Source organism: Delphinapterus leucas, chromosome 3, assembly GCF_059928025.1.
Source record: "Delphinapterus leucas isolate spDelLeu-1000000601 "Yukka" chromosome 3, BTC_Dleu_Yukka2, whole genome shotgun sequence".
Classification (NCBI taxonomy): Eukaryota; Metazoa; Chordata; class Mammalia; order Artiodactyla; family Monodontidae; genus Delphinapterus; species Delphinapterus leucas.
This window is the reverse complement of record NC_143131.1, coordinates 128,895,031-128,903,140: the sequence shown is the minus strand read 5'-3', so window position 1 is coordinate 128,903,140 and position 8,110 is coordinate 128,895,031. Positions and strand designations below refer to the sequence as shown.

At 48.9% G+C, this 8,110-nt stretch overlaps 1 pseudogene; it reads left to right on the top strand.

Moving 5' to 3' along the window:
- Nucleotides 1-5,548: 5,548 nt before the first annotated feature.
- On the top strand, nucleotides 5,549-8,110 carry LOC111183009 (uncharacterized protein NKAPD1 pseudogene; annotated as a pseudogene).

The following is an 8,110-nucleotide window of genomic DNA, read 5'->3' as shown; positions in this document are numbered from 1 at the left end:
CGGCAGCAATCTGGATCTTGAGAAGACCAGCTCACGGAGAGGAGGGGCACCCTCCTGGTGGTGACGGCCTGAGTGGGTTGCCCATCCACTCCTGGCTCCTGTCTTTTGGGAGGTCTAACTGTGAACCCTACACTCTCATTTTGTGTCGCTCATAACTGTGCATTAACTCCCCCTTCTGCGTAAGTTAGGCAAGGTTGATTTCTGTGGCTCTTAAGGAACACACTATGCGCTCTGGGGCATGTTGCCTGACGTTTCTGAGTCTCACTTACTCCATCTTGGAAATGGGGATTCGATGCTTAGCACTCCAGCTGGAAAACACAGCAAGTCCCTGGGTAAGGGACACCTCTAGGCATTGCTTCCCAGCCTTGCCTCCACATTGGCGTCACCTACTGAGACTTAACAGTCCGACGCCCAGGCTTGCAGACATTCAGAATCTCTGGGGTGGGCCCACATAACAATAGTTTGTAAAGTTCCACAGGTGATTCCAGGGAGCAGCAAGGGCTGAGAACAACTGCTCTCAACAACTCGGGATTTCTGTGGGTAATTAGCGGCTCTACCTCCCCTGCAATGCCCTCGTGGCTCCTTGCCTGGGACTTGAGCAGCACATTAGCGTGGCCCCCGTCCGGGCAGCAGGCAGATGGGAGGAGAAGCAAGAACCTCTTGCCTCCATTAGGCCTCCCTTATCCCTGGGTTTTCAAGGATCCCAGCAGCAGCCTGGAGAAAGCCGGAGGGCTTAGTTCAAAGTCCTCGGGCCGTTGGAGAGGCTTGTGTCTCAGAGCTGCTGAGGAGTCTGCGATCTCAGAGCCCAGGGCCATGGAGAGGTCATTTGGGCCACTTCCTTGCAGGAGGCACTGGCAGGGGTGCTGGAATAGGCAGCAGGAGAGCTGGGTTCAAGTCTCAATCCTCAATATCAACCAGTGAACCTGGGCAAACACCAAGAGCTGCAAAATGAACACATATTTATGGAAGAATCACTGTGTGCAAGGCACCGGGCACATCAAAGGACACTGATGGAGAGGATGGAAGTGGGACCCCAGAATCTGTACTTGTCAGTGGGCATCCAAGTGATTCTGATATTGGTGGGTTCTGGATACTGACCCTGAGGCTGAGTAATCCAGGTGATTCTGAAGAGGGAAGCAGAGTCGAGTGTCACAGCAGAAGGTGCTCTCTTCGGGAGGAGTGGCATGCTTTGGATGGTGAGACAAAGCGAGTAAAGCCAGACACTGACCTCAAGCAGTCCCCAAACATCAGGCCCTTAGTTTGCTCCACAGATACTTGATAGAGTAGGTCCTACAGCTGTGTAATATACATTCCAGCTCCTACATCTATTCCTCCACCAGTCTCTTAATGTGCCAGTTCTGCATCGTCCTCTATGTGTATCTAGGACCGAGAAGTCCTTTAGATTTGCTTATAACCACAATCCTCTGACACTTACATGCAGCTTTATGCAGTTCTCCCTCTCATCTATTATTTGAGCAATTCTTATAATTTCCTGGGGAAGGTGACAGGTTGGACTGATAATCCCTGTTTTCAGCACAAAACTCTCATGGTCACATGGCCAATAAGAGTCAGTAAGCAGAAGGGCCCAAATCCAAACTTGGACATTGGACCCTACATCCAGCGAGCCTAGACTAAGATTATCTGTCTGTCTCTCTGCTTGCTCATCCATTTGTCCATCATCCATCCATCCATCCACCCATCCATCCATGTGTCCACCAATCCACGTGTCCATCCAACCATGCATGACTAACTTACTTTCGTCTGCTTATTTCTGTCATCTATTTAATATACTCATATATTTATATTTATCCATTTAACGCAATTTGGTATCTGTAACAATCTGTTTATCGCAAATATTTATCAAGTCTGTCATGTGTCACACTCTCCCTATCTCCTGCTTTCACTCGCCACATACCTCATTTTCCCTCTGAATGCTTTCTCCTCTGACCTCTTTGCTGGACCCTTAGTCTGTGTGACCACAATTTCCATTTGCCTGTCTCCTAACCCACACTCTTCCCTGATCACTTGTGAGCCGACCCCTTGTCCTTCCGTGACTGCCCCCACCTGGCTCCATTCCTCCCCATGCTAGACTCCAGGGAAATACTGATTGACTTGATGACTGGACCCCCAGCTGGGCTGTCTGCAACTCGAGGGCAAGGACGATGTCTCTTTCAGAGTTCCATCCCCCTCAGTTCTCAGTCTAGGGCTATGCACACGCTATGCATTTTGTTCACGCTGGTTGGCTGGAATCTGCACTCCTTGGGAGTTGGAAGGGGCTTTTCAAGTATTATTCATTCAACAAATCTTGCATAATTTTTCTTGCTAGATGCTCTTGCCAGGCATAGAGATTAATGAGTACAACCTTATGGACAGATGGGGAGAGGGAAGCCCTGAGAAGGATAAGGGCTTCTTCATGGTCCCACAGCTGTGACAGAATCTTGAGGACAGTGAGGAAAACATTACTACTCTAGACCCAGACAGCTCCTGGGTCCCCCACAGAGCCAGATGGCATGTGCTAGAAGGTCCCCAGCGAGGACGTATTGGGAAACCCTGGGCTGCTTCACCAAGTCAAACCAGTTAGCCTCCATCAAGAGCCATGGGGAGCTGCCTTCCAGGTGGCAGGGAGAGCCTGAGTCAGCCCTGCCTGCACAGATGACATCAGGATGACCAGGGGCTGGCAAGGGAGGGAGGGAGTGGCCCTGAGAGTTCTAAGGGAAGGGAAGTAGGGGACCTTAGCTGGATCCCAGGGTACCACACTCTTGATACGGGATATCTGAGCAATGAAGTCCAGCTCCAAGTGCCAAGGACACTCTAATTAGGCTGGACCTTCCCTCATTGCTGGAAATATCCTGCTCTCCCTGCCCCTACCTTATGCTAAAATTAGACTCATAAGATGTGATGTCAGAATTCATCTAGCTCAGAGGTTCTCAAACTTGAGTGAGCCCCAGAATGAGCTCCAAGCGTGAGGTGGAGCTATGTGTACTGCACGAAAAGACCCCAATACACACCACTGACTAAAAAAGTTGCAGAAGGACACACAACATACTGCTTTAACAACCCCCATTCCCACCCCCTCGAAACAAGCAAAATACCCAGATGCTATATATTTCCTACTGGTATGTGTATATATATATATATTTTTTTTTTTTTAATTAATTAATCATTTTTGGCTGCGTTGGGTTTTTGTTGCTGCACATGGGCTTTCTCTAGTTGCAGCGAGCAGGGGCTACTCTTTGTTGTGGTACGCTGTTTTCTCATTGCGGTGGCTTCTCTTGTTGCGGAGCACGGGCTCTAGGCATGTGGGCTTCAGTAGTAGTGGCATGCAGGTTCAGTAGTTGTGGCTCGTGGGCTCTAGAGCGCAGGCTCAGTAGTTGTGGCGCACAGGCTTAGTTGCTGTGCGGCATGTGGGATCTTCCCGGACCAGGGCTCGAACCTGTGTCCCCTGCATTGGCAGGTGGATTCTTAACCACTGCACCACCAGGGAAGTTCCCCTACTGGTATATTTATGTGTCAATGTAAGTATCTCGAAACGTTACACACGTAAATGATTATACTGTTTGCCTTTGGAGAAGGTATTGGTGGTGGCAGCAAAGAGGGCTTTAGCCTTAAATGTAACGTTTTATTATTTTAGAAGGAAAATATACCATGTATTATTTGTGTAAATGCAACACTTTACCCATTTTATCTGGTTGGAAGTCTGAGAATCTGCATTTTAGCAAAGTTTCTGTGCTTCTGTGGAGCTGATCCATGCACTGCACTTTGAGCAAAGCTGGTCTAGTCCCATCATTGTACAAATGAGTAAGCTAAGAGCCAGAGAAGGTCAGGAATTTGCCTAAGACCACACAGCATGGTAGTGACTGAGTTGGGACTTGAGCCCAGGATGTCTTACTCTCTTGTACACGGTGACATGAGGAGGCAACGCATGAGGAGAGAGGAGATGGGGGGTGGGCGTGGTTGTCCACAGGCAGCGTGTGAGCAGATGGGGCTCGGTGTAACACTGAGCTGGGATCGTTAGCAGCCTCTGTGAGGGACAGGGGTACAGGGATGGCGGTGGGGAAAGACGGGGAATCATTATCCATCTTTCTAACTTTCCCTTGAGCCACCCTGTTCTCAGCTCCTCTTCCTTTCTGGGTTTCCCTGCTCTTGTGCATCTTGCCTCTGAGGCCCTCCTGTTTCCATCAGTGGCAGTGGCTCCCCTTTGGACAGCCTGGTTGCTAGGTAACCTTGGGCCATTCTCTTCCCTCTCTTGACTGCATCTTCTTCATCTCTCATCTATACAGTGGATGGACTCAGAGGCTCCCAAACCTGATTTTGCACCCTCTTGGAAGCTCATTTAAAAATGCAGAATGCTGGGCCCCTCCATAATGGGGGCAGTGGGACCTGGAACATGCACATTTTAACAACCTCATCGCTCTGTCCCTCCATGAGGCCTACAGAGTCTTAAGTTAGAAAACCGCTGTGCTGCTAGACTTTTTCCTCATGAGCAGCTCCCCCAGCACCCCCAAAGGAGCCTTGGGTGGCCTGAGGTCTGGCCTGTGAGGAGCACCTGCTGTGCTGAGGGATCCAGAGCGCCAGCAAGCCTGGTCCCCAGGAGACCTCTCTCCTTGCCACCCCCTGTCTAGTGGTTCCGGATTTCCTCCCTCGGGCTGGCCTCTTCCTCGCCTGGGCAGAATGTCTGGAATGTGGCTGCCGAGGGAGATGGGGCCGGTGGGGCTGCCAGAGCTACCTCCGGAATTCAGGCAGCAGAGAGCAGACTCCTGCCCCTGAGGGCCTCTGCCTTGCTGACCTGGAGGTGACCCAGCAGGACCTGAGCACCCGAGCAAGCGAGGAAGAGAGGGCAGTGGGGCCCTGAGCAGGCCAGGAAATCTCTCCAGGCCTCAGTTTCTGCATCCGTAATCATGTCCTACTCTCTACACGTGTGGCATTCTGGCACTAGCAAAACAATTTCACATCTATTCCTCCTCTGCACCTACCACAGTTCATTAGCACTATGTGAAGACCTACTGGAAATTCATAGATGAATTAGACACCAAACTGATCCAGAACACTACCATTTTTCGCCTCAGGCACACTGCTTAGTTTTACTGATTCATTACCTTATTTAATCCTGACAACCCCTGCAAGATAAGAACCCCATTCGGCCACCCTCCATTGCCACCTCCAGTTGGCAGATGAGGAAACTACTTCCCAGAGAGGTTAAGTAACTTGTCCAATGTCACACAGCTGCAAGATGGCAGAGCTGGGTTTGAATCCAACTGTCTAACATCAAGTTCAAACCGCCCCCTGTGCCCCACTCCCCTGACAAGTACAGCAAGGGGGAGGAGGACCACACAGTGGTATCCTGCCCTGACCTCACTGTCAGACCGGAAGACAGCAATCTTGCTCCACAAAGAGCACAGAAGCCCCAGCAGTTCATGGGGAGGTGTGGAGAGGGAGGCCAAGAGACGCTCCTGGATTGGGTAACCTTGTGATGGATCTGGTAGGTGCGAGCGGGATGGCAATCCAGGTAGACACACAGCATGAGCCAATGGAGGGTGATGGGCTGAGGTTGGCTGATCTGCAGAACCTGCTACCTCATCTGCTTGGCCCAGTGCGAAACGACCATGGGTGAACCTCATTCAAAAGTTATTGGGGGGCTTCCCTGGTGGCGCAGTGGTTGAGAGTCCGCCTGCCGATGCAGGGGACACGGGTTCATGCCCCGGTCCGGGAAGATCTCACATGCCGCGGAGCGGCTGGGCCCGTGAGCCATGGCCGCTGACCCTGCGCGTCTGGAGCCTGTGCTCCGCAACGGAAGAGGCCACAACAGTGAGAGGCCCGCATACCGCAAAAAAAAAAAAAAAAAGTTTTTGGGGGCAAGTCTGCGGCGCACAGATCGAGGGATTGAAGAATGTCCTGAGTTCCCTTGGGGACGGTCCTCCTGAGGAACGTCATCCAGCACATAGATGCTCACAATAAGACTCAGGAGGAATCAGATATGTGGAAAATAAGAGAACTGGAGAAACAGATGGAAGATGCATACCGGGGGACCAAAAGGAAAATGTTACCCAGCAGTTCAAGCCGGATGCGTAGTGATGGTTTTGATGAAGAAAGTCAAAAGAGACTATTGGAGGCCAAAGAATGTAACTTCTGGGGCACTGGATGGTGGTTTTCTTAAGCCTAAATCCTGGAACAAGAAGTTACATGATTATGAAGCTAACATGCCAGACAGATGGGGTCACAGTGGATATAAGGTGTTATACCCTGAAGAATTTGAAACAGTAGTGATCAGCAAGATATTACCAATGGGAAAAAAACATCTCCCCAGGTAAAAATCATCTACCCATGAATCTCACAAACACAAGAAGTCAAAGAAATCCTCCCCCCAAAAAAAAGCAGAAAAAAATGTCACACAAAAAACAGAAGAAAAGAAAAAAGGAAGCCACAGATATAACAGCAGATTCCTCAAGCCAGTTCTCAGAAGAAACTGGGGCTTTTAGTACCAGGAAAAGGAAACAGCCACACAAGCGCAAGAAAAAATTCCAGGAAAAAGTCTCTCAAGAAATCTGCTTTATTCTTAAAGGCAGAAAGTGACACGTCCAAGTCAGATGATTCTGCATCGGGCAGTTCTGAGGAAAGTGAGGAAAGAGACACAAAGAAAACCAAAAGGAAAAAGAGAGATTAAAAAAGCCCACATCCCTACGGATAACAATGACAAACAAACACACAAATTGGAAAGTGGCTACAGATGGAAGGTCTGCAGAGCGTTCAGAGGACGACTTAATGAGAAAGAAACATTCTTGTTTCCTGCGTGACTCTGGATATTTACAGCTCTTACACCTTGGGGATTTGCCAGTGACTCTATCGCTCAGCACAGGGGGCCTGAGGTCAGAGCTGTCCTGTGCCATCTATATACATTCTGACAGACTTCTTGTCTTTTTTTTTTTTTTTTTTTTTTTGTGGTACGCAGGCCTCTCACTGTTGTGGCCTCTCCCGTTGCGGAGCACAGGCTCCGGATGCGCGGGCTCAGCGGCCATGGCTCACGGGCCCAGCCACCCCGCGGCATGTGGGATCTTCCCGGACCGGGGCACGAACCCGTGTCCCCTGCATCGGCAGGCGGACTCTCAACCACTGCACCACCAGGGAAGCCCCTTGTCTTCTATTTTGGCCTGTTAAACTTGATCCTCTAATTGTTAATAGGGAATCTGTTATTTTGTTACGAAGGTTTCTTGAAGACATTATTATTATTATTATTTTTGTACTTAATCACATTTAGTGGAGAGTGCATATGCAGCCAATTAAAGGACCCAGAAAGCTGAATCCAATAATGACCTGGGTGTAGCAACTGGAATGTTGAATTTGGGGAAGGCAAGGGCTGGGGTCAAGAGATGGATTGGAACTAGTGCTGTATACAATGGTATGATAAGGGAACAGCTGTTGCTCTTGTCTGTTTACATAGTAGGTGCCACAACTTGACTTTTTTTGTCTTTAGCCTTGGTGCTTTGACCTTTCTGTATTTCGACCCCACAGGTGTGGTCCAGTTTACTTAATGAGGAAATGAGCATAAGAACATTTTCTATTCATGATAACATCCATAGACAGCTGTTATTGGAAGAGACTAGGAGTTTTTGTCAAATTTCCCTGCTGGACAGGGTCTGTGGCTACACTCAGTATATCTCTAAACATGGTAATTGGATCGTAAAAGGTTTTCTAGTTCCATTGTGCATTGCCTAAATGGACTTGTGTTCAGAATTATTTCCTCAGTTGTCTTAGGTTAAGTCCTCAACCAAATGAGGAAGAATTAGGCATTAGCTGTGCTAATGGTGCTCTGAACAGGATTCAGGGCAGCAACAGCTATCTAAACGTTGTCTTCCTTGTTCATTTCTTAATCTGTTAATGAACTTTAGATTTTTCCTGAAACTAGGTTGAATCAGTTCCAAAATGAAACAGGCTTCTCGGGGACATATCCATTTCTTCCTAGTCTGCCTTTGGATTAAAGCACCAAGCAGAGACCTTGTTACTTCCCTTTGCTATATACTGTGATCTCTACAATGTTAATTCTTAAGAAACCAAATATCACTGGAAGAAGGCTGGCAGAAAACAAGTGAATTTTTTTCATTAAGGCAGGTCAAGT